Here is a 27690-nt window from a genome sequence, read left to right as displayed (position 1 = left end):
AAAGTTGCTAGGCAAGCAACCCAAAGGAGTATCCACAGTCGAGCAAAACATTCAAATTACACATAAAGAGTTTAAAAGCCCACAAGCCGGGCCAACTATACAAATACCCGAAGAGAAATCAGCAAAGATCAGGAGCCCTCTCGGCAGCATTAGTACGAGGAGAGGGAGGGCGAATCTGAATAGGCACAGCATCCACGGTTTCATCATCCCGGTTCAGAATCTGGCAATCCGGATCAGACACAACCGAAGGAACTGAAGAGGTCGACACTTTGGTAGAAGACACAGGGGGAGGTTTAACATCATCATCATCCTGGTCATCAGGGACAATCTTACCATCCCTCACAACATTATCCAACTGAAGAGAGTAAGGTCGGCCTCGGGAGCAATAATCCGAACCTGCTCCCTCAAGTTCTCATAGGCAGCAGTTACGCTGCCAATGACCTTGGAGCTCGGAGTAATCAGCTCGGGCATTCTCCGACTCCTCCCTCAGGTGCACCACCTCCCGATAAGATGTCACATAGCTGTCCTTATGCCTCAATGCCGTGTCCTCGGCCAGCCTCACAGAAGCCACCAAGGAAAGGGAACTCGCCTTCTCGTTCTCCAAATCCTTCTCCAGCTTGGCTACCTTTGCTTCGAGCTCCTCTTTCAGGCCCTTCATCCGATCAAACTCCTGTTTAGCCTCCTCCATAAAGGCTTTGGTGGCATGGAGAGGAAGATTTTGAGCAGTTCGATATAGGGCAACCCCCATATATGCCATCCTAACACTGCTTCGAGTTATAAAGTCCAGATGGCGAAGGAGCGACACATCATCCATAGGAAGGGCACCAAAGGGACCAATTTGCTGATCTATGAACTCGATCGCATCAAAATCAGGGGCATCAAGGTTGAAACGCTCAATTGTTTTTTGCTTCTTGTTAGGAGGAGCACCAGAAGCAGCGGCAGAAGATTGAGGAGGCTCAGCCAGACGAACCCAAGGAGTGGGGATCACCTTCCTTGGCCCAGGAGAACCCGGCACGGGCGGCTTCACTTGAACCTGAGAAGATCCCTCCCCGGCCACCTTGGCCGAGATATTTTGAGCAGCAGCAGCTTTCTTCACCTTCTTGTAGGCCTTCATAGAATCATTGTTTTTCGACATCTCTGAAAATACAGAATCAACCACAATGACGAGTTATAACATAGGAGAAGAAAATCTCAGAAACAAATATAGAAACAAGTCAGACAGTACCCAAAGCAGTTTGAACCAAAGATGGATCACTCAAGAATCTTTTTGTATCCAGATGGGGTGGTTCCCCCCACAAATCTTCAAGAACAACTACAAAAGCCCGCTCAACCTCATTGAGCATCTCCCATGTATAACGTGGCACTCTCACATTCTTTTGCCACTCTAGAGGAAAAGCAGGCTCGTCATTCTCATCAAGAAAAAAGGGGCAGACCCCCTCAACAGCACGGACTCGGAAGAAATAATTCTTAAAATCTTTAAAAGACTCATCATACATGACAAAAACTTTATGCCCCTGGGCCGATCTGAAAGAAACCCAGGAAGCTTTCTTTTTGGAAGAACCCCCAGGCTTAGCCGAGACAAAAAGATAGAGGAAAAGAGTTTGAGAAGGTGTTATGCCTAACTCTTGGCAAAAAAGTTGAAATATCTTGATAAAACCCCAGGAATTCGGATGAAGCTGGGATGGAGCAATGTTACATGACCACAACAAGTCGGTCTCGAAAGCAGTAAAAGGAAAAGTAACGTCCAACTGGCTGAAGAAATATTCATAGGCGTAGAAGAAGGGACGCTCCCCCTCGACGAAAGTAGGAAAACAAGCCCTCTCATCAGAGTCAGGAGATACAAGCTCATAATCCCTCTCCCGAGCACTGTTACCACGGATCCTATGACGTTTCCTCAGCTCTACACAAAATTCAGCATCCACGACATTAGGACAAGGGAGTCCAGCCAATCAGACATCCCTTCGGGAACTTTGGAAGACATCTCTACAATGTTATTGCGAGAAGACATGAGGCCGACTAATCCTACAATAAGAAAAGAAGATTGGATTACTAAAAAGCATCTCGGACAAGGGGTAAAACGACTCGACTAATATGATACAGGCAAACAAGCAGAAAAGGAAAACCCCAAGACTCAAACCAAAGTCTTGGGGCATCTTTTGGAGGCAGTAACAAAGCAAGGTTTCAGAAAATTTCTACAGCTTATGTCCCAGCACTCATCAAATGAGAAAGAAGGTTTCAAATAAGCAGACAAGGAAAGTAGAAACACAAAAGTCATCTAAAATTTTTCTACAGTCTATCAGCGAAGAGTATATCCAACATCAAATATGCCAAGCAGAGAATCGTCAAAGACACAACCCTTTTTGTGAACTAAGCAAAAACCATCATCCAAAGCACAAGCAGAAACGGCGACAACATGCAAAAACCCTAAAAGCATCAAGCAACAAGAAAGGCAAAGAAATTCATACAAAAGACGAAGAAACTCCAAAATACGCAACAATCAGGCACAGTAAAAGCAACAAGATCCAAGCTTTCTCCAAGCAAAAATCAAACTTTCTCAAAATCAGACATAAAAATGACAGAGGAGGAAAAAATCAAAAATGGAAAACAGGAGAAAACCTCGAAAGGAAGCTGAGGAGCAAGAAGCGACAGAGTCAACCCTCGAACGGAAAAAATTCGCCGGAAGAGGACGAAGGGAGAAACCCAGAATCACTCCTTTTTCCACAGAAAGCGCTAGTAGAGCAGGCGTCGCAGGAAGAAACTGTGAAAATCTAGGGAAAAACAGAAAATGAGAGAGCAAAGGGAAAGGTTATGAAGGGAAACGAAGAAGAGAAACCGTTTCTGATGGCAAAATTCAAACCAAAGGAAACGGGGCATTTAAAGTCAATTAATAAGGGCATTAAACCCTTTCACATTCCCAAAGCGTTGATATAAAAGCGCACGCTTTTAAAGGAAAAACGTTCCGCATTCAAAAAGGCTCTACAAAGAAAGGAATCGACAAAATGCTTGAGTTCGGTTTCACTAGAAAAGGACCGAAGTCAAGGACTCGACCTCAACAAAAAGACCGAGCTCAAGCAGGGGCACTGTTGATACCCTGAGTCGAGCTATCCGACTTGGGATGATTGGAGATAAAGTGACCGACCTCTTCAGGTCAAACTATCCGACCTCTCTCCAAAAGAGGTCGGCCAAATCGACAGGAAAGCCCAAAAAGGGCCCAACTCAAGGAACACAGCCCAAATCCAAATGCGACTCAAGCCTACAGAGAGAATGGCAGTTCCGTTGAAGATAAGCTGACCTCACCCAAAGATAAGATAAGATAAGATAATATAACTAACTTATCTTATATAAGAAGGTCACTTCTCACCATTATAAATACACTTGAGCACCCAGGTATAACTCATACTCTGATTCTACTAAAAACCTGTTAATACCCTTGCTAACTTAAGCATCGGAGTCCCTTGCAGGTACCACCACCCTCCGGTGACAAAGGATCAGCAGCTTAGCCATTCCAACAAGTCGGACACGACAGCTCTGGCCACCACCCACTAGCCGGACACGTCATCTCTGACCAGTACAGAAGATCTCGTCCGAGATCGACCTACAGTTTCAGGTAACCCTCGGAACAGTACGTGGACGTGGCACGCCAGTTGTATTTTCCAGAGAAGGTTCTCAAAGCTTTAACATGGGTGTGGCACGCCAGGAACCATTGGGCGTGGTAAACCAGTTCATCAATCCAGAAGGGGACAACCACTTGGGCGCGCCACTTGGTATCGAAGGCGTGGCACGCCAGCTCTAGCACATCACTTGGGTGTGCCACTTGAAGACCCAGGCGTGGCACGCCAAGCTTGAAGAAGACACATCAATATAGGCGTGCCACTTGAACATCAGAGCGTGGCACGCCAGTTCAATTTTCCAGAGGAGGAAGAGAAAGACCAAACACTAGGCGTGCCACTTGGTATCGAAGGCGTGGCATGCCAGCTATCATTCCTCACTTGGGCGTGCCAATTGAGTCTCAGCCATGGCACGCCAATGCTCAACCACTCAATGGGCGTGCCACTTGGTATCAAAGGCGTGGCATGCCAGCCATCATTTCTCACTTGGGCGTGCCACTTGGTATCGAAGGTGTGGCATGCCAACTATCATTCTTCACTTAGGCGTGCCACTTGAGTCTCAGGCGTGGCATGCCAGCACCATCACTCAACAAGAAGAAGACTGAGCATGCCACTTGAGCTTCAAGGCGTGGCACGCCAAGACTAGAAGGCCATGGGCGTGCCACTTGAGTTCTAGCTGTGGCATGCCAACCAAGGAGCCAAGCATACACAAGGGGCATGGCATGCCAGACCGTGGGTGTCCCTAGTTCAATCCTCCAGAGAAGAAGAGGCAGCACAAAGTGGGCGTGGCACGCCAGACCCTGGGCGTGCCACGCAGTTCAACTTTCCAGAAAGGAGAAGAGAAAGAAAAAGGCCTAGGCGTGGCACAATAGGCTAACCAAGCTTTAAAAAGGCCTAGGTGTGCCACTTGGGTTCGAAGGCGTGGCACGCCAGGCTAACCAAGGATGAAAAGACCCTGGGCGTGCCACTTGGGTTTGAAGGAGTGGCACGCCAGGGAGATAGATGCTTGGAGTGTGCCACTTGAGGGACTGGGCGTGGCGCACCTAGCCAAACTTACTGGCTAGGCGTGGCACGCCACTCAAACACCAGCCACACGCCAAGCCTGAAAGTCACGTTTTTGGAGTTTCTCTTTCCCTCCAGCTGTAATTTTCTTTTATCGTTTGTATTTTTCTTAATTCTAGTGCTAGGAGAAGGGGTTTTTGAGTAGTAGTCTTGTTAAAGTATAGTTAGATTTACTTTTTACATCATCTTCTTCTATCTCTTGTACTTTTCTCTTAAGCTATGAGTAGCTAAATTTCCTCTCATTGAGAAAGAGAGCTCTATTGTACTTGATAGATTAATGTTAGTGAATTTTTCTTCTCTTCATCTTCTCTTTGATTTGCTAGAAGGAATTTTGTTTTAATGTTAGTGTTCAATCATCTTGGGAAAGAGGTTGAATACAAAATGGGTTTCATGGGAACCTTGGAAAAGGAAACATTAAGCTATGCTTGAAATCCCTTCTCACACTTGAGTAGATCTGGGTTTTGGTGATTGGATATCGTGACATATAATCCACCCTCTACTTGGATCTATGAGGATGTATGGTATAATTTGGGACCAAGCATATCTCTCTTCATGAGGAATTAGACCAAGGAATTGGCTATTGATCAAGATCTGAGAGATTGAATCACCAAGGAATTGGAGTTCAATCAATCATGATTGCCAAGAGGTCAATGAGTTGCATGATTGAAGATGAGATGAGCTAGATTTAATCTAAAGAGAACAACATCTCCTGATCTCAATGAATTTTCCCTATTCTCATCTTCAACATTCTTTATAGCTTTCTTTACATTCTGTTATTCCCGATTCCTATTTACAATTAAATCATTTATGTTTATGCACCTTACATTCTTACAATTTACTGCTTCTATTTACTTTTGAGCCATTTACATTTCTGCTCATTTAAATTTCTGCAATCACAATCTATATTTCTCAGCTTGACTAATTCACCCATTGATTAAAATTGCTCAAATCAACCAATCTCTGTGGATACGATCCCACTCCTAGTGGATTATTACTTGACGATATTTTTGGTGCACTTGCCAAAAGAACGGATTCATTATTTTTTTTATATGGAGAGTGAATTTCGGTCATCAACTTCTCTGTCTATGGAGACTCATTTGACTCCTGTCTTGATCATCTGACCCTAGTCCTGAAAAGATGCCAAGAAACAAACCTAGTTCTAAACTGGGAGAAATGCCACTTCATGGTAACTGATGGCATTATTCTTGGGCATCGGATTTCAAATAAGGGGATAGAGGTGGATCAAGCTAAGGTGGAAGTGATAGAACACTTGCCTCCACCTACTAGTGTTAAGGCAATCAGAAGCTTCCTAGGACATGCAGGATTTTACAGGCGGTTCATAAAAGATTTTTCTAAAATTGCCAAACCCCTGTGTAATCTCTTGGCCACTAATGTTCTATTCGTCTTTTTCCAAGAATGTCTGCACGCCTTTGAAACTCTGAAAGCCAAGTTTGTCACTGTTCCTATCATCTCTGCACCTAACTGGGACTTGCCATTTGAGCTAATGTGTGATGCAAGTGATCATGCAATTGGCACAGTCCTAGGTCAGAGACATGACAAACTTTTGCATGTTATTTATTATGCTAGTCGTGTATTAAATGATGTGCAGAAAAATTACACTACTATAGAAAAGGAGCTACTTGCAGTGGTTTAGGCCATTGACAAGTTCAGATCCTACCTAGTAGGATCTAAGGTTATTATTTATACTGACCATGCTGCTCTAAAATATCTACTCACTAAGCAGGATTCTAAACCCAGAATTATAAGATGGGTATTACTCCTGCAAGAGTTTGATATAGAAATTAGAGACAGAAAACAGACAGAAAATCAGGTGGCTGATTACTTGTCTCGGATTGAGCTAGTAGCAGGGACTTCTTCTCCCTCCACTGACATATCCAAATCCTTTTCAGATAAGCAACTCTATGCTATTCGGACAGTACCTTGGTTTGCAGACATTGTAAACTACAAGGCTATATGGTTCATCTCCAAGGAGTTTACCAGGCAGCAGTCACGAAAACTCATGCATGATGTAAAATACTACCTATGGGATGAACCATATCTCTTTAAGAGATGCTCGAATGGAATATGCTGTGTGTCTGAAGAAGAGGTATAGAAAATTCTATGGCATTGCCATGGCTCTGACTATGGAGGACACTTTGGAGGTGAGCGGACAGCCACTAAGGTGCTCCAAAGTGGCTTTTACTGGCCCACTCTCTTTAAAGATTCTAGAGAGTTCATCCGTAACTGTGATAGTTGCCAGAGGGCTGGCAATCGTCCTCATGGTCACAGCATGCCCCAGCAAGGAATCTTAGAGATTGAGTTGTTTGACGTATGGGATATAGATTTCATGGGACCATTCCCGCCTTCATACTCAAACATCTACATCCTTGTGGCAGTAGATTATGTGTCTAAATGGGTTGAAGCAATAGTAACACCCACTAATGACACAAGGGTAGTAATGAAGTTCTTCCAGAAGCACATCTTCAGCAGATTTGGTGTCCCTAGGACACTAATCAATGATGGAGAAACTCATTTCTGCAACAGACAGCTGGAAAGTCTTAAGCCGATACGGAGTTCACCATAAAGTAGCAACACCGTATCATCCCCAAACCAATGGATAATTCGAAGTCTCAAATAGAGAACTAAAGCGAATCCTAGAGAGGATAGTAAGTGCCTCTAGAAAGGATTGGGCTAGAAAGCTTGATGATGCTCTATGGGCATACAGAACAGCTTTTAAAACCCCCATTGGAACTTCACCATATCAGTGGAACTAGAACACAAAGCCTATTGGGCTACTAGGTTCCTCAACCTTGATGCTAAAGCAGCAGGGGAGAAATGGCTACTCCAATAAAATAAGTTGGATGAATTCCAGTTAGAAGCATTTGAAAATGCAAAAATCTATGAGAAAAAGGCAAAAAGGTGGCATAACAGGAAGTTAGCTTCCAGAGTCTTTGAACTAGGACAGAAAGTCCTGCTCTTCAACTCAAGACTCAAACTGTTCCATAGAAAACTCAAATCCCGTTGGACAGGACCGTTTGTGATTACTAGTGTATCGGGCATATAGAACTCCAAGGTAAAGAAAGAAGGTTCACTATCAATGGATAGAGAATTAAGCAATACCTTAAAGGAGAAATAGAGCCAGGAGGCTCAACACTATTACTAAGTTAAGTACAGTAAAGTCCAGCTAAAAACATTAAAGAAGTGCTTGTTGAGAGGCAACCCAATAATCACTCATACTCTATTGATTTTCTAATTGTTCCCATTTTAATTAATTCTCTTGTTAATTAGTTTTTGATTATGTTTAAGTTAATTTTAGTGTTAGTAATCATGTACAGTGCTTAAACAGAGACAGAATGATGCAACACAGCAAACAGAATAGGGTGCCAACAGGGCGTTCAAATGCCCAGGAGGGAGCATCATCCTGGCGTTAAACGCCAGCCAGGAGGCCTTGGCTGGGCATTTAATGCCTATAAGAGAGCACACACCTGGCATTAAACGCTAGCCAGGAGGTCCTGGCTGGGCGTTTAACGCCCTGAAGGGGGCATATACCTGGCGTTAAACGCCAGCCAGGAGGCCCTGGCTAGGCGTTTAACACCTAAGAAGAGGCACTACTCTGGCGTTAAACGCTAAAAGGCTAGCATGCTAGGCATTTAAATGCCAGCATGGCAGCAGGGAAGTAACTTCAATTTTTCAATCTTATCTTGATTCAATTCATCTTCATCCAATTTAATTTCAAAAATTTTTTAATTTTTAAATTAAATCTTGTTCAAATATTTCATTTTCAATTTAATTTTCAAATTAAAACATTTTTTCAAATTCTTTCAAATCCTTTTCAAACTTTCATATCTCTTACAAGTTGCTTTCAAAAATCTTTTCAAAATCTTTTCTTATCTTATTCATATCTTTTATTAAACATTCAAATACTTTTCATTCTTCATGTCTTGTCTTTAATGCCTTTTCTATCTTCTTAAAATCTTTTCTTATCTTTTTAAATTTAACAACTTATTTTTTTATCTTTTTCAAAAATCTTTATCTCTTATTCATGATTATTTTTGAAAATCCCTCCCCCCTCCCTATATATATGTGTGTCGTGCCCTCTCTCCCTCGCTGACCACCTCTCATTTGAATTCCATCTTCTATTTTTTCTTCTATTCTCTTTTCTAGTTCTTCCTTTCTTACCTTTTGCTCGAGGACGAGCAAATTTTCAAGTTTGGTGTGGCAGGAGCCCTGTTCTCTCATCAAGAATTTAATTCCATGGCTCCAAAAAGTGGCAAGACCACCCCAAAGAACAAGAAAGAAGACAACTCAACAGTTGTTTTCAAACATGTTCGATTCTTCACCAAGCAACATGAAGAACATTATCACAAGGTAACGAGTAAAAGGCCAGTAATCCCTGAAGTAGGATTCAACCTTGGAGAATAAGAATACCCAGAGATCCAAGAGCAGATTCGAAGGAGAGGATGGGAGATTCTAAGTAATCCAGAATTAAATCTTGGATACAACATGATTCAGAAATTTGATGCAAATATGTGGATGACAGATAAGCAAAAGCAGGATGGAACAGCCATCCATACTTTTCGCACCATGGTCAGAGGGAAGATGATATACTTTCACCTAGACAGGGTGAGAGAGGTCTTCAAACTACCTCTGCAAAGGGATAACCGTGAGTCATACAACAAGAAGGTTGTAGCTAACCAAAAGCTGGATCAAGTCCTAGAGGACATATGCCTGCCTGGAACCCAATGGATTGAAAATACCAAAGCGGAGCCATGCCAGCTAAAAAGGGCGAACCTCAAGCCTATTGCTAGAGGATGGCTAGACTTCATTGGGCATTCTATACTCCCCACAAGTAACTGCTCTGAAGTCAATATTGCAAGAGTTGTGATGATTCACTGCATCATGGTGGGGAATGAGGTGGAAGTCCACCAAATAATCCTCCAAGAGATTTACAAGCAATCAAATAGAGATTCGACTAAGGCTATGCTGGCTTATCCAAATCTCATCATCCGCCTATGCCAAGAGGCTAAGGTTCTGATCCAAGTGGATAACTTTATTCCAGTAAAAAATCCAATCACCAAGCAGGTTAGAGATCCCTCCAATGGAATACTGGGAACAGCTGAAGGCATCTATAATTCACCTACAGAGCACGTTGGATCAGCTCAGAGAGGAGCAGAGAGATCAAACTAGCGTGATTTGTAAACTGATCAAGGAATAGGAGAAGCAAGGGCGTGAGCTGGATGAGCTGAAGCGCCAGAAGCTCTCTCATGAAGAGCCCAGGGCCCCACAAACTGAAGAATCATGCACCCCTCAAGAAGAGCCATGCGTCCCATAGCCTCAAGAGACTAGCATCCCCCAAGCTTAAGGTTGTTGAGTTTCAACTCTGTGGTTATTCTAATTCTTGTTTCTCATGTTTTTGTTATTCCTATTCCTGTCTCACGTATTTCCATCCTAATTTAGAGTTGCATGATTACTAGCAGTAATTGATTCTTTATTTTTAATTTTAATTTTATGTCTTTTAATTTTTAGGATTACATAAGCATTAGTAGTAATTAATTAATTTTTATTTTTCCAATTAGCTATAAAATATTCCTCTTATCATCATTGAACATGAATAAAATAGTAGATTTTTTTTGAAGAAATAAAGATGCATAGATTTTTGAGCTTTCTATGAGCTTTCTAATAAAGAATAGTTACATTAATTTGATTGGGTTACTGTTCATACCCTGGGTCGAATTGTCCGACCCAGGATGATTGGTGGCAAAACGACTGACCTCTTCAGGTCCGACTATCCGACCTCTTCTTAAAGAGATCGGCCAAATCGACAAGAGAGCCCAGTAAAGGGCCCAAATAGAGGAACACGACCCAAATCCAAAGGCAGTTCAAGCCTACAGAGATAAAGGCGGTTCCCTTAAAGATAAGCGGACTTCACTCAAGATAAAGATAAGCTAAGATAAGATAACTAACTTATCTTATCAGAAAGGTCAGCCCACACTACTATAAATACACTGGAGCACCCAGGTATAACTCATACTCTGATTCGACATAAAAACCTGCTTAATACCCGTGCTAACTTAAGCATCGGAGTCTCTTGCAGGTACCCCCCACCTTCCGGTGGCCAAGGATCAACAGTGCAGCAAGTCCAATAAGTCGGACACAACAGCTCCGGCCGCCACCAGCCAGCCGGACACGTCATCTCCGACCAGTATGGAAGATCTCATCCGAGATCGACCTCCAGTTTTAAGTAACCCTCGGAACATTAGCGCCGTTGCCGGGGAACTTGAAAGTCATCCCAAAACCATGGCGGACGGCCATGACAACGACCACGACTCAGATCTGGAGAACAGAACACCGCACAAGAACGCGGACACTACGCTAAAGGACACTCCGGAATCCAACGGCGACAAAAACTCACCAAATCCGGGAGCCATGGAAGCACTTCAAGATCGCTTAAAGCAACTTGAGAAAGAAACCCAGCAACAACGGGAGATCGGAAAGGATCTACAAAGAGAGGTACGGCGATGTCGAGAACTAGAAGAAAAACTACAGCAATTAGAGACCGACCTCAAATCAAAAGCTCCTCGGACCACTCCTGAGGAAAATTCACGCAAAGAACAGGATCCATTCACCAGGGAAATCATGAAGACCAAAATCCCAAAAGATTTCAAGCTCCCGGATATGGTTTTGTATGATGGCACTACAGATCCCAACCATCATCTCAGCAATTTCAGAAGCAGAATGTACCTTACCGATGCCTCAGATGCCGTTCGCTGCAAAGCTTTTCCAACAACTCTCACAAAAACGGCGATCAGATGGTTCGACAACTTACCTCCGAAGTCCATCTCAAACTTCGATGACCTGGCCAAAAGGTTCCTGGCCAGATTCTCCATCCAGAAAGATAAGGCCAAGCACGCACCCAGCTTACTAGGGATCAAGCAAGGAGATCGGGAGAGCCTCCGCAACTACATGGAAAGATTCAACAAAACATGCATGGACATACAAAGTTTACCAATAGAGGTCGCCATCATGGGGCTTATCAATGGCTTACGAGAAGGACCTTTCAACCAATCTATATCAAAAAAGTATCCTACCTCCTTAGACGAAGTCCAGGAGCGAGCAGAAAAATACATCAACATGGAAGAGAATGCTCGGCTGGGAGAAATCTCAAAATCTGGGGCCTCCTACCGAGACAAAGACAAGGACTCCAAAAGGAAAGAAGATCGACAGGGTGAGAAAATCAAAAAATACCACAACTTCACTCCTCTCAAAGCATCCCTGGTCGACGTGTACAAAGAAGTCTGCCATACAGAAAAAATTCTCCCAGCACGGCCACTCAAAGGCAAAAGGGGAGGAGGAAATCGGAAGGAATATTGTGAATACCATCAAATTCGAGGGCACTCTACCAACGAGTGCTTTGACTTGAAAAATATCATAGAAAAATTGGTAAGAGAAGGAAAATTAGATCGATTTCTGGCCACCCAGGATGATGATCAAAGAAAAAGACGGAGAGACGAAGATGATGGACGAGCTGAACGGTCACCTCGGACACCAGAAAGACACGTCCACATGATACACGGCGGATTCACAGGAGGTGGGATCTCCAAATCATCCCGAAAGAGATATCTCAAAGAAGTATATCATGTTGAGGGAAAGGAGGAAGCACCCGACATCCCGGCGATAACATTTACTAAAGAGGACGCATCCGGCATCATCTCGGGACACGACGATCCCATGGTCATCACTATTATACTGGCAAACGCCAATCTACACCACACACTAGTAGACCAAGGGAGTTCTGCCGACATCTTATTCAAAACAGCCTTCGACAAGCTCGGTTTAGACAAAAAGGAACTTAGAGCATACCTGAACAATCTGTTTGGACTAGGAGACACTCCGATACAACTGCTGGGATACGTATTGCTACACACTACTTTTGGAAAAGGGAACCAATCTAGGACCCTCAAAATAGACACATTGTGGTCGACGTAAGTTCAGCCTACAATGCTCTCATAGGTCGGACAACACTCAATCAACTCGGCGCAATAGTCTCAACTCCGCATCTATGCATGAAATTCCCAACTGCAGAGGGGATAGCCACGATAAAAGCAGATCAAAAGATGGCACATCGCTGTTATAACGAGAGCTTAAACCTCAAAGGCAGAGGAGAAGAGTTTCATACAATTGAGCTTGGCGGAGCTCAGCGTCGAGAAGAACTCCGTCCGCACCCAGAAGGGGAGGTAGAGAAGGTTCAGATTGGAGACACCTCGGACAAAACGACTAATATCGGCACGGTCCTAAGAGGAGACTCAAAAGAATTACTGATACAATTCTTACGAGATAATGTCGACCTCTTCGCATGGAAAGCCGCAGACATGCCAGGCATAGACCCTAAGCTAATGTGCCACAAGTTGGCGGTCTATCCAGGATCTCGGCTGGTACAGCAGAAGCGAAGAAAACTCGGACCAGAACGATCCCAAGCTGTGGAAGAACAAGTACAAATGTTACTGAAGGCAGGATTCATAAGAGAAGTCAAGTACCCACTATGGCTAGCCAATGTCGTCTTGGTGAAAAAATCAAACGGGAAGTGGCGCATGTGTACCGATTACACCGATCTCAACAAAGCCTGCCCAAAAGATCCATACCCACTTCCAAGTATTAACGCTCTGGTAGATGCTTCCTCCGGATATAGATACCTCTCGTTTATGGACGCCTATTCAGGGTACAACCAAATCCCCATGTATCCACCAGATCAAGAAAAAACCTCGTTCTTAACACCAAAGGCGAACTACTGCTACATCGTGATGCCTTTCGGTCTCAAGAACGCGGGAGCTACTTATCAAAGGCTAATGAATAAAGTCTTCTCAGATCACATCGGAAAAATCATGGAAGTCTATGTGGACGACATGTTGATAAAAACACAAAGCGAAGATACATTATTGTCTGACCTGGCTCAAGTGTTTGACACTATAAGGAAGCATAACATGCGACTCAACCCCACAAAATGCACCTTCGCTGTTGAAGCAGGCAAATCCTTGGGTTCATGCTCACACAAAGGGGAATTAAAGCAAATCCAGACAAATGTCAAGCTATACTCAACATGAAGAGCCCAACCTGTGTCAAAGAAGTACAACAACTCAACGGGAGATTGGCCGCCCTATCCCGATTCTTAGCAGGAGCTGCGATAAGATCTCTCCCCTTCTATGCTACTTTAAGAAAGGGAAAATAGTTCGAATGGACGACAGAATGTGAGCAAGCTTTCCGAGACTTCAAGGAGTTCTTAGGACGGCCGCCTATCCTATCTCGACCACGAGAAGGAGAACCACTCATATTATATCTCGCAGTAGGAAGCCGGGCGATAGCCTCAGCACTAGTCAGAGAAGACGAAAATGGGCAACAACCCGTCTACTTCATTAGCAAAGCACTACAGGGATCCGAGCTGAACTACCAGAAAATAGAAAAATTTGCCTATACTCTCATCCTAACATCTCGACGACTCCGCCTGTACTTCCAGGCTCACACCATTAAGGTTAGAACTAACCAGCCCATAAAAGGAATATTGCAAAAAACAGATTTAGCAGGCAGAATTCTACAATGGGCAGTCGAGTTGTCAGAATTTGACCTCCAATATGAAGCTCGGACGGCCATCAAATCACAGTATCTGGCCGACTTCATTGCAGAATTCACAGATACCCTAGAAACTCCCACAGAATGGAATCTCTACGTGGACGGTTCCTCAAATAAAACTGGAAGTGGCGCAGGCGTGATAATAGAAAACAACCAAGGAACCCAAGTTGAGCTCTCCCTCAAGTTCGGGTTCCCGGCCTCCAATAACCAAGCAGAATATGAAGCATTACTAGCTGGTTTGAAGCTGGCTAAAGAGGTCGGAGCTCAAAAACTCAACATTTACAGTGATTCACAAGTGGTCACATCACAAATAACAGGGAGCTACCAAGCCAAAGACCCCACCATGAAAAAGTATTTGGATAAAACCAAGGAACTACTCGGACAAATCGGGGAATATAAGATCTGCCACATACCCCGCAAACAAAATGCCCGAGCTGATGCACTCTCAAAACTAGCCAGCACCAAACCAGGGGGCAACAATAGAAGCCTCATCAAGAAAATGTTGCAAAACCCGTCAATCTCGGAAGAGGAAAAAGTCATGGCCATAACAAGTCAGGACCAAGGATGGATGACCCCCATAATCAACTACCTCAAAAAAGGAACACTCCCCGCAGAAGAAAAGGAGGCAAAGAAGTTAAAAAGGGAGGCACAGTACTACACCATCATAAACAACATCCTGTACAAAAGAGGAATCTCAATACCTTTACTAAAATGCGTGCCGACCTCCAACACAAGGGAAGTGCTAGAAGAAATACACGGCGGTATTTGTGGCAATCATCTCGGAGCACGAGCTCTCGCCAAAAAAGTACTCCGGGCGGGATTTTATTGGCCAACTCTACAGAAAAAAGCCACAGAATTTGTAAAGACATGCCCACCATGTCAAAAACATGCCAACTTTCACATCGCCCCGCCAGAAGAGCTCATCAGCGTGACTTCACCTTGGCCTTTTGCAAAATTGGGACTCGATCTTCTCGGCCCCTTCCCACAGGGATCAGGACAAGTTAAATTTCTCATAGTGGGAGTAGATTACTTTACAAAGTGGATCGAGGTAGATCCCCTAGCCAATGCTACCGCTCAAAGAAGCCGGAAATTCTTATATCGAAACATTGTCACAAGATTCGGGGTTCCATATTCAATAACCACAGACAATGGCACCCAATTCACAGATGCAGGCTTCAGAAAACTAGTAGCCGACTTGAATATAAAGCACCAGTACACCTCCGTCGAACATCCACAAGCCAATGGGCAGGCCAAAGCTGCTAACAAAGTCATATTGGCCGGATTAAAACGGAGATTACAAGATGCAAAGGGAGCCTGGGCAGAAGAGCTCCCACAGGTCCTGTGGGCATATCGAACAATGCCACATTCCACCACGAAGGAATCCCCCTTCCGATTAGCATACAGAATAGAGGCGATGATTCCAATAGAGATTAAGGAAGGGTCGCCCAGAATAGTTCACTACAATGAGGAAGCAAACTTCCAACTTCAGAGAGAAGAGCTCGACTTGTTACCCGAAATCCAAGAAAGAGCTCGGATCAGGGAAGAAGCTCTAAAACGCCGAATGGCTTCTAGATATAATCAAAAGGTAGTGCCGAGAAGTTTCATAGAAAATGATCTCATCCTAATCCGAAATGATATCGGAACAACTCGACCAGGAGAGGGAAAGCTGGCAGCAAACTGGAAAGGACCCTACCGAGTTGTAGAAGTACTTGGAAAGGGCTACTACAGACTGTCTGAACTCGATGGACGAGAGCTTCCCAGGTCATGGCACGCCTGCAACCTCAGAAGGTACTACAGTTAGAAAAGATAAAAGATCTCATCATTGGATGCACTTTTTTTCCTGAAAAGGTTTTTTAACGAGGTACCAAGTTGAGACTCAGACAATCCCATATGTATATATTTGCACTTTTCCTTTAAATAAAATATATTTTAGATACTCTACAAAGATTTCAAGACGCGTTAATCTGAAGCATTCATCGTCCGATTATAAAGCAACAGATCGGCAGAAAATGAAAAACAATTTCACTGCATGATCACGATAAAGACAACCGTCCGATAAAGGTGAAAACGCAATTCACCCAAAGGACGATCTAGAGATGACAAACACTTTCTACAAATCGGCAAAGATGAACATAGAATAATGTAAGAAGTTATCGAAAGTGATCTAAAAAAGAACCTGACGAGGTCTTACGGATTGCTAAAATAATAACTTAAAGACTGGCCGACGTTGAGTAGTCGGACCAAGTCAACCCAAGTTATAAGTAACCCTGGAAAGAGGTCTGGCCAACCCTATTAAAGAGGATTACTTTAACTTAGAAGGGCTCGACATGACAAAGTCAGCCCAAAATGAAAAGTTATCAAAGTAGTCCCTGAAAGAGATCTGACAAGGATCCAAGAAAGAGGACTACAAATAACTTAAAGGAGACCGATATAACCAAGTCGGACTCCTACAACTAAAAAGTTATAAAAGTAATCCCTGAAAGAGATCTGACAAAGATCCAAGAAAGAGGATTACAAAAATAACTTAAAGGAGACCGATATAATGAAGTCGGACTCCTACTACTAAAAAGTTATAAAAGTAATCCCTGAAAGAGATCTGACAAAGATCCAAGAAAGAGGATTACAAAAATAACTTAAAGGAGACCGATATAATAAAGTCGGACTCCTACTACTAAAAAGTTATAAAAGTAATCCCTGAAAGAGATCTGACAAAGATCCAAGAAAGAGGATTACAAAAATAACTTAAAGGAGACCGATATAATGAAGTCGGACTCCTACTACTAAAAAGTTATAAAAGTAATCCCTGAAAGAGATCTGACAAAGATCCAAGAAAGAGGATTACAAAAATAACTTAAAGGAGACCGATACAACCAAGTCGGACTCCTACTACTGAAAGTAATCCCTGAAAGAGACCTAACAAAGGTCCAAGAAAGAGGATTACGAAAATAACCTGGAAAAGGTCGACCTAACGAAGTCGATGATGCCAAGGCATCATAGGCTAGTTTCACTAGCATTTTTCTGTTAGTTTTAGTTGTTTTATGCATTTTCTTGAGCTTAAAGTAACCAAAATTGGTTAAATGAAGAACAAAGTAATGAACCATCCAAACAATATGATTTTGATGCAAATTCCATGAGTTTTAGTTATATTACTTAAATGCTATGAATGGAAGATTTCTCATGAAATTTTGCAAGACTTTGATGCAATTGTTTGGATGATTTCAGGGAAGAAGAGGCTAAGCAAGGAAGCAACAAAATCAATAAAGGAAGCTTGAATATCACATGTGGAGTTTAAGTTCCAGTTTAAGCCTAAACTGGAGCTTAAACGCCAAAATCATGAAGGATAAGAAATGCTGGGATTGAAGTTTAACCTCCAGTTTGACCTCAAACTGGAGGTTAAACGCCAGAATGAAAAGCCTCACTTAAGGAGCATTCCACGTTTAACCTCCAGTTTGACCTCAAACTGGAGGTTAAACGCCAGAATGAGTATGCCACCCAGGGAGGAGTTCCACGTTTAACCTCCAGTTTGACCTCAAACTGGGGGTTAAACGCCAGAACCAGGAAGAGTACCAGGGAGCCATTCCACGTTTAAGCTCCAGTTTGACTCAAACTGGAGCTTAAACGTGTTCGACAGCTTTTCTACTCCAGGGTTGCTCTCTCCATTTCCACGTTTAACCTCCAGTTTGACCTCAAACTGGAGGTTAAACGTGTTCGACACCTCCAGGGCCACCATTCTAAGCTTCCACGTTTAACCTCCAGTTTGACCTCAAACTGGAGGTTAAACGTGTTCGACCTCCAGTATGCCTCCACCCTTTTCCACGTTTAACCTCCAGTTTAACCTCAAACTGGAGGTTAAAAGTGTTCGACCTCCAGGGCTGCCTTTCCTATCTCCACGTTTAAGCTTCAGTTTAACCTTAAACTGAAGCTTAAACGTGTTCGACTACATGACTCTCCAGGGCTACCTTCTTCCATTTCCACGTTTAAGCTTCAGTTTAACCTTAACTGAAGCTTAAACGTGCTTCTACAAAAGGCCTCACTGGAAGTGTCTGGCGTTTAAGCTGCAGTTTAAGCTTAAACTACAACTTAAACGCCACTCTTGGAAAAGGTTTCTGGGCCAAAAATATTGTGATTTAAGTTAGTCTTTGAGCACAAATATTAACTTAAACTTACTTTGGTATGAAACCCAATTGAATATCATGGTTTATGGGATTGGGCCTGAAGGATTGATGAGTTTGAAATCTCAATTTATTGAGTCATGTGTCATTATTTGATTATCACTAAGTTGGCTCAATAAATGTTACAGGATTTGGATCAACAACCTCATCAAGGTTATGGATCATAAACCCAAGGCAAAAGGAAAGCAAGGAGAGGCCTCAAAGCCCAAGAAGCACAACTGAAGCTCAATATAGAAAGTGTATAAATAGGATAGAAGTTAAGTTAGAGAGGACTTTTTTACTTTCACTTTTAGCTAGTTTTCCTTTTCTTTGTAATTGAATTCAGAGCTATGATTCACTAAACCCCCTTTCATTGGGTTAGGGAGCTCTATTGTAATTCAATGAATCAATAATAGTTTATCTTCTTCTTCAATCTTTTCTCTTGAATTTTGTTAGAAAGCTTCTCGATCTAATTCCATTGAGTAGTTGTCTTGGGAAAGAAACTACTCATACTTGGAATCCTTCGGAGCCTTGGGAAAGGAATGGAGGATTCATGCTAGAGAAGCTTTCTCACAGTGGATTGGATTGGGGTTTGGATGGATATTGTGACATGTAATCCTACCAAATTGTGGTTCATGAAATTGTGTGGTATAATCAGTGATCAAGCATCATCTCTTCTTATGAACATTTAAACCAAGGGATTGGGAATTTGTTTGTTTTTAGAGAGCATTGGTGAGCCAAGGAATTGGGATCCAATCATATAAGATTGCCAAGCAAAATTCAATGAACGCATTGGTTGAGGAAGAGATAAACATGTTTTGATTCGGAGATCTCAATATCTCCTATAACCCAATGAATTCCCCAATTCTGATTTCCACTTTCTCTTTACGTTCTGCTACTCAATTCATGCAATCACCCCCATTCCCTTTTAATTTCAGCAATTTAGTTTCTGCTCTTTAATTCATGCAATTTAAGATTCCGCCATTTCAATTTCTTGTCATTTACTTTTCCCGCCACTTTTACATTCCGCAATACTCATCTCAATCTTGATTCCGCTCAACTAGAACACACTTCTAATCCGAATTGCTCACTCAACCAATCCTTGTGGGATTCGACCTCACTCTATTGTGAGTTTTTACTTGACGATAACCGGTGCACTTGCCGGAAGGAATTTTGCCGATCGTGCAATTTCCTAAATCGTAGCATAACTAGTTTATGTGCATCAAGTTTATGGCGCTGTTGCCGGGGATTGGTTTTCGATTGACAATTCTCAAATTGGAAGCTAACTAGATTGAGCAATTTTCTCTTGCTTTGTTAATTCTGTTCAAGATACTTGTTGAATTTTAATTTCTGCACTTGGTTACATGCTTTCCTTCTTTATGCCTTTAAATTCATGCAACTAACTCACTGACTCACTAACTGTTTGAATTAATTCCTCAATTGAGCTAACCATACTCTTCCATTAACCAAGAGTATTTCACTTGTTGTGTTTGAGCTGTGTTCTTGTATGACAGGTAGGAGAGGAGAGACATCAACTCCTCCATATACCGAACCAGAGAGGACCCTTCATAGACTTAGAAGGGAAGCAAGAGGGAAGAGAGTAGTGGGAGAAGAGGAATCTGAAGGAGAATCTGAGGACAATTTTGAGGAAGCTTTAGATCTCAACATGGATAGAGAAGCTCACAACCATGAGAGAGCTGATGGAAACGATGCCATCCCTGAGAGGAGGGTTCTTAGTTCATACATAAACCCAACCTCTGGGAATTGTGGTAGTAGCATCCAGAAACCACCCATTCAGGCCAACAATTTTGAGCTCAAGCCACAGCTAATATCACTTGTGGAAAATCATTGTTCCTTTGGAGGAAGTGCTAATGAAGACCCAAACCAACATCTCACAAAATTCCTGAGAATTTGTGACACTGTGAAGTCCAATGGAGTCCAGGAAGATGCCTATAAACTGCTTTTGTTCCCATTTTCACTTAGGGACAAAGCAGCTAAGTGGCTGGAATCATTCCCAAGGGGGAGTCTAACAACATGGGATGAGGTGGAAAGCAAGTTTCTGGCACGTTTCTACCCTCCACAAAAGGTCAATAGGCTTCGATCTGAGGTTCAGACTTTTAGACAACAAGATGGTGAAACTCTCTACGAGGCATGGGAGAGATTCAAGGACTTGACAAGGAAATGCCCACCAAACATGTTCCATGATTGGGTGCAACTGCACATCTTCTATGATGGGCTCTCTTATGAATCAAGGAAGGCTGTAGACCATTCATCAGGAGGTTCATTGAACAGGAAAAAGACTGTGGAAGAAGCCATTGAAGTGATCGAGACAGTGGCTGAGAATGAGTACTACTATGCATCAGAAAGGCACAACACTAAGGGAGTCATGGAGCTGAACCATGTTGATACAATTCTAGCCCAAAACAAGGTGTTTGCCAAGCAACTAGCAGAGCTTACCAGGCAAATAGAAACAAAGCAAGTGGCTGCAATACACACACAAGATCAAGAGGAGGTAGGCATTGAAGGAGGTGATTGGGATGAGGTTAACTATGTGGGAAATCAACAAAGGCAATCATATGATCCACATTCCAACACTTACAACCCAGGCTGGAGAAACCACCCAAACTTTGGGTGGGGAAACCAACAAACCCAACCACAAAACCACAAACCTTACAACCACAACCAACATAACAATTCCACATGCCAAAACTCCAACCAAAGATCATACCAAGCCACACAAAACACTTACCCCCAACCATCATATCATGGCCAAAATAATCAACATACCCAACCTAATCCGAACCAACAATTTCAAGATCAATTAAACCGGATAGAAGGAATGATGGCAACCATGAGTCAAGACATAGTTGAATTGAAGAGCTTCAGGGATGATGTGAGAACTACCTTAAGAAACCATGGTGAAAAACTCAAAAGGATGGAATCTCAAGTAGGAGAGCTATCTCAACAGGCACCCAAATCAACTGCAGTGTTCCCCAGTGACACAGAAAAGAATCCCAAAGGGGAACAAAAGAGAGTAAGATGGGAAGAATGCAAAGCCATCACCATAATGAAGGAAGTCTCAGAAGAAGAAGGAATCAGGCCCTCAGAGCAGGAACCAGAAATCTTGAAGGAAGGTGTGGAAGAAGTTAAGCAAGAAGGTGGAACTGAGCAAGCCAAGGAACTGCAAAAAGGCATGATGGAAATATACCAACCAAAAGCACCATTTCCTGAGAGGTTAGGAGGAGGTGGAAAAGGGAAAACCTACTCAAGGTTTCTAGAGACATTTAACTCTCTTCATGTCAATATTCCCTTTCTTGAGATTCTTCATCAAATGCCCACACACATCAAGTATTTAAAGGAATTGTTAAGCAAAAAAAGAGTTTTGAAGGGAGGACAAACAGTAACAATGAACAAAGAATGCAGTGCTCTCATCAAGAAGGACACACTCTCTAAGAAAACGGACCCAGGAAGTTTTCATATCCCTTGCATCATAGGGGAAACAAAAATTGACAGAGGATTCTGTGATCTAGGAGCTAGCATAAATGTGATGCCTCTAACTCTTATGAAGAGGCTACAACTGAATGAGGTGAGATCCACTGATGTAATCATACAACTGGCTGACAAAACTCAGAAGCAAGCTGAAGGGGTAGTTGAAAATGTGCTGGTGAAAGTGGGGGATTATTATTTCCCCACAGACTTTGTCATTGTGGACATGGAGGAAAGCTACTTACACCCTATCATTCTGGGCAGACCATTTCTAGCCACTACTAGAGCGCTCATAGATGTAGAACAAGGAGAGCTAATTCTGAGAATACATGATGAACAGCTCATTTTCAAAGTCTTCAAACCTGCATCTGAGCCTGAACCAGAACCTGAAAAGCCTAAAGATGATAGTAGCCATCCGTGTTTGGAGGAAAGTAATCCAGCAGCTGAGACTCTAAAACAGTCATTGGAAGGCAAACAAGAGTTGCAAGAGTTAGAGCCACAAGAATCAGTGGAAACAGATCAGAAGGATCCTCCTGACATAAAGGTCAATGAAGAAATCCTCAAGAGAAAGGGAAGAGTGATAGGGAGATTGCCAAGAGGATGGAGAAACAAGAAAATTCCCACTGAAGGTTTTTCTCCGGGAGATAACGTGATATCAAGTCATTATCTGCCAATCCCACCTGGCCTCAAAACCATTCCTTCCCAGCTCCCTCAAGTGTTCACAATCAGGAAAGTTCTTTCTATGGAACATTTAGAGGTCATGAATGAATCAAGTGGGGACGTTTTCATAATGAGAGGAGATGACGTCAAGCACTACAATCCACCCTAACAAGGGACAACCGTCAAGCTAGTGACGTTAAAGAAGCGCTTCATGGGAGGCAACCCATGTTTTTAGTATCCTTAATCTTTAGTGCTTTGCTTTACATCTAATAAAGCATGGTTTCTTATGCATGAACTTGAATCCTCAGGACAACTATTGATTAAGTGCACTAAACCTTGCATGTAAATTACAATTGGTCTCTAAGTTTGGTGTGCCTGATGGCACTCCCAAATCTTACTCAAATTGAATTCCATCTTTCATTCAAGGTGCACAACCAAACATTAAGTTTGGTGTTCTTTTTGAACACAGTTTATGAAAAGCAAGAAGTTCCTCTGGATTTCAAAATTCATGACAAGTATACCATTCACATGTTTTAATACTTTGGTTTCAATTACTTAGGGTAGTAACTTTGTTTAGAATCAAAGAGCCAAGGTGACTATGATTTATTAGAATTATGCACACTCATTAAGGACAACCAATATGGATTTCATGTCATCAGGAGACTTAACCAAACACTAAGTTTGGTGTCCAAATAATAAGTGTGCATACATGTAGAAGTCACGGCTATAAGCTCATAAAGACAAGCATTGATTTACATGTGCAAATACTATTCATAATTCACATGGACCGAAAAATGATAGCAAATTTGTTTGTTTGTGCAGGTACAAAAGAAAAGACAAAAATGGAGGAAAAAGACAAAGGGAGGTACGTGCTTGGTCAAAAAGAAAATTCACAAATCTTTGAAACTAACACATGGGAAAAGGAAGTTCTGCAAGAAAAGAAAGCTACATGTACAACCTAATGCACCCAGAATACTTCCAAGAAAATGAAAAGCAAATCGTCCTTATCCATAATTCATATATTTACCATCAAGCCACCCTTCACAAACCACCCTAGCCGTCCATTTTTCACTCATGGGCACTATAAAGAACCACTTGGGGAACGAGTCCCACACCACCAATTCTCCTCCATACACATTTTCCTTCATCATAGCATAACTATCTCTTGCCGAAAACAACCTCACCACACTTCCAACAACACTTCTTGCTTCACCTTGTCAACTTTAGCTTGTCACTTACCAAAACTAAAGAATCAATGGCAGCTTCATCTAGCCACAAAAGAAGAAAGGACAAATAGCCAATGGAGGAAAACAGGGAATTCGATGCATGGAGATACAGATCAGTGTTCCATGAGATTCAAGCCGAATGGATGAGACCTAAAACGGTACTAGCTGAGGTCCCCTTTGACCTTGAAAAGGATGAGTTCCCAGGTGTTTGGGAAAAGATCAAAAAGAGGAAGTGGGAGCTCCTAACTAAGCCAATCACTAGAATCAACATCAACTTGGTGAAGGAGTTTTATGCAAATGCAGTAAGGGAGGATCAAACCAAGAACCCCACATACAAAAGCTATGTGAGAGGGGTGGAAGTTGACTTCAGTCCCAAAGCAATCATGAAAACTCTTGGCCTGAAAAACATACATTTCAGCCAAGCAAGTTATGAAGAAAGGATGATAGGAGAACCTGACTATACAACTATTGCTGAAGACCTTTGTGCCATCAGAGCTGAATGGGTGAGAAAAACAAGAGGGGCTCCAAGAGTCTTGAGAAGGGGAGACCTAACACCTGAAGCTAAAGGGTGGTATGCAATAGTTAGGAGATCCATCCTACCCACTGCAAACTCTTCGGAAATAGTCCCTAAAAGAGCCATCTTGCTACATTGCATTATGGTTGGAGGAGAGATCAAAGTTCATAAACTCATTGCTGAACAGATACAAGAGTTTAGTGAGAAAAGTGACCCTGAATCCTGGCTTCACTTCCCTAGCACTATCATTAGACTATGCATCGATGCCCAAGTACCACTTGAGGATGAAAGACCTAATTGGCTATATCCTGGACTGGCCATAACTGCACACAGAATGACTCTTGGCCCAACTCCTCCAAGACATACAAGAAGAAGAAATGAAGAAGGGCAACAAGGGGAAGCCGAGCAAGAAGCAGAACAAGAAAGACAGGAAGGAGAAGATAGAGAAGAAGAGCAAGAAGAGCAAGCAACTCCTGAAAGAAGACAACGAATTCCCAGAGACCCCATGGATATGAGCAGAATGCAGGAAATCATGGAAGGAATGTCTCAACAATACATGAGGTCTCAGGAGAGACAAGAGGACTTTCATCTAAAAATGATGGATATGCAAAGGAACTTTGAATCAAGATTCTTCGATCTGCAAAGGGAACAAAATTTACACTTACAGGAATCCTTCAGCCACATATGCCAACACCAAGACGCCAATGTCTTGGCAATCAAGGAAGCCACCACTTTACAGAATGCAAGATACTCAGTCCAAGCTGATTACAACATCAGTTCGTAAATCAAGCTTAACTACATAGGGGAACATCTACACAAGATGGACCCAGCATTCCCAGCTTATGATGAGTATTTCAAAGGGAGGAAAGAAGGAGAAATAAACAAGGCAATGATCCTTGAAAAAGGAGTGGAAGAAACGATGAAAAAGGCTGGATTCTGGAAAAAGCTCATAAGAAAAGACAAAGGAAGCACAAGTGGTCAAAAAGAGGCAGGAAGCAAGAAGAAGCAGGATCCCAAGAATTAAGAAGAACCAAGCAATAAATAAGAGGTGGTCTCGTTCCTTAATAATCAAATGATAATTGGTGAATTGTCTTTATGAACGTGTTTTCATCATAAGTCATTTAAGTGTTATGTGGAGTTTTTTTTTTATGAGTCGTTTTTTTTTAGTATGTGTGTTTGTTAATTGCTTTGAATAAAGTGAATGCCTAGATGTTTGGATATAACTTCACCTTCTTAAACAAGTGCGTGCCATGCTTGTTCTGTTTCCAAAAATAAAAGAAAAAGTTTGAACAAAAGTAACTTGGCTAAATTAGTAACAAATCAAGTAGAATTAAGTGGTGGTATGCATGCTTGATTGTTTAGTCAGATCACTAAAATTAGAGTGTAGAATTAGCATTTTTTATGTAGAAAGTGAAAATTGTCTATGGATCTTGATGAATAAATGTCTTTGGCCATAAAAAAAAAAAGAAAGAAAAAGAAAAAGAAAAAGCCACGGAAAAAGGCAACCAAAAAGCAAAAAAAATTGAGAAAATAAGCTAGGTACCAATGGTTTGAACTTCTGAGACAAATGCCTGTGGTGTTTATGTATTAAGGATATGCTTGGATGAATAGGTTCTGAGGAGTGTTTCAACACTTGGTAACTTGGGTTAACTAACCCGGGATTATCAACCAAAAGTCCATTATCAAGAGCAACCTAAATACAAAACATTTAGTCACACAAAGAGGTGCTGGGCACCAATGTCTCAAGAAGAAATGTGAACTAAAATGCCTAAAGTGGATATGTGTAGTGCACTGATAAGAAAAAGAAAATGCCAAAGGCTTGTGCAACACATGACACTAAGTAAACAAGGAGCAAAAGAAGCTCTAAGAAAAAGAAAAGAAAAACAAAGAAAAGAAAAGTGCCAAAGACATAAGAATAACAAGAGGCCATAACAATGTTTGATGGATGCAATGAAAAAGTGATAATCCTACCTGATAAGTATGAAAAAGTGATGCTGCAACTTTCTGCATAAAACCCTTCTGATGAACTTCAAATGCTTGCTAATATAGCCAATGTAATTGCTTTCTGTTTCATACTTTCTTCTCAAATAACTCAAGACTTGCTTAGGGACAAGCAAGTATTAAGTTTGGTGTTGTGATGCCAAGGCATCATAGGCTAGTTTCACTAGCATTTTTCTGTTAGTTTTAGTTGTTTTATGCATTTTCTTGAGCTTAAAGTAACCAAAATTGGTTAAATGAAGAACAAAGTAATGAACCATCCAAACAATATGATTTTGATGCAAATTCCATGAGTTTTAGTTATATTACTTAAATGCTATGAATGGAAGATTTCTCATGAAATTTTGCAAGACTTTGATGCAATTGTTTGGATGATTTCAGGGAAGAAGAGGCTAAGCAAGGAAGCAACAAAATCAATAAAGGAAGCTTGAATATCACATGTGGAGTTTAAGTTCCAGTTTAAGCCTAAACTGGAGCTTAAACGCCAAAATCATGAAGGATAAGAAATGCTGGGATTGAAGTTTAACCTCCAGTTTGACCTCAAACTGGAGGTTAAACGCCAGAATGAAAAGCCTCACTTAAGGAGCATTCCACGTTTAACCTCCAGTTTGACCTCAAACTGGAGGTTAAACGCCAGAATGAGTATGCCACCCAGGGAGGAGTTCCACGTTTAACCTCCAGTTTGACCTCAAACTGGGGGTTAAACGCCAGAACCAGGAAGAGTACCAGGGAGCCATTCCACGTTTAAGCTCCAGTTTGACTCAAACTGGAGCTTAAACGTGTTCGACAGCTTTTCTACTCCAGGGTTGCTCTCTCCATTTCCACGTTTAACCTCCAGTTTGACCTCAAACTGGAGGTTAAACGTGTTCGACACCTCCAGGGCCACCATTCTAAGCTTCCACGTTTAACCTCCAGTTTGACCTCAAACTGGAGGTTAAACGTGTTCGACCTCCAGTATGCCTCCACCCTTTTCCACGTTTAACCTCCAGTTTAACCTCAAATTGGAGGTTAAACGTGTTCGACCTCCAGGGCTGCCTTTCCTATCTCCACGTTTAAGCTTCAGTTTAACCTTAAACTGAAGCTTAAACGTGTTCGACTACATGACTCTCCAGGGCTACCTTCTTCCATTTCCACGTTTAAGCTTCAGTTTAACCTTAACTGAAGCTTAAACGTGCTTCTACAAAAGGCCTCACTGGAAGTGTCTGGCGTTTAAGCTGCAGTTTAAGCTTAAACTACAACTTAAACGCCACTCTTGGAAAAGGTTTCTGGGCCAAAAATATTGTGATTTAAGTTAGTCTTTGAGCACAAATATTAACTTAAACTTACTTTGGTATGAAACCCAATTGAATATCATGGTTTATGGG

At 42.1% G+C, this 27690-nt stretch overlaps 1 non-coding gene across 1 annotated transcript; it reads right to left on the bottom strand.

The window, feature by feature from the left end:
- Positions 1-20534: 20534 nt before the first annotated feature.
- LOC148544967 (small nucleolar RNA R71) lies at positions 20535-20638 on the bottom strand. Its single transcript, XR_015901789.1, has one exon. It is a non-coding gene; the product is annotated as a small nucleolar RNA R71 (small nucleolar RNA).
- Positions 20639-27690: the final 7052 nt, after the last annotated feature.

This window comes from Arachis ipaensis, chromosome B9 (genome assembly GCF_059453495.1).
Source record: "Arachis ipaensis isolate K30076 ecotype BB chromosome B9, ASM5945349v1, whole genome shotgun sequence".
In the NCBI taxonomy this organism is placed as follows: Eukaryota; Viridiplantae; Streptophyta; class Magnoliopsida; order Fabales; family Fabaceae; genus Arachis; species Arachis ipaensis.
Note: the sequence above shows the minus strand (reverse complement) of the source record. Positions and strands in the feature narration are given on the sequence as shown.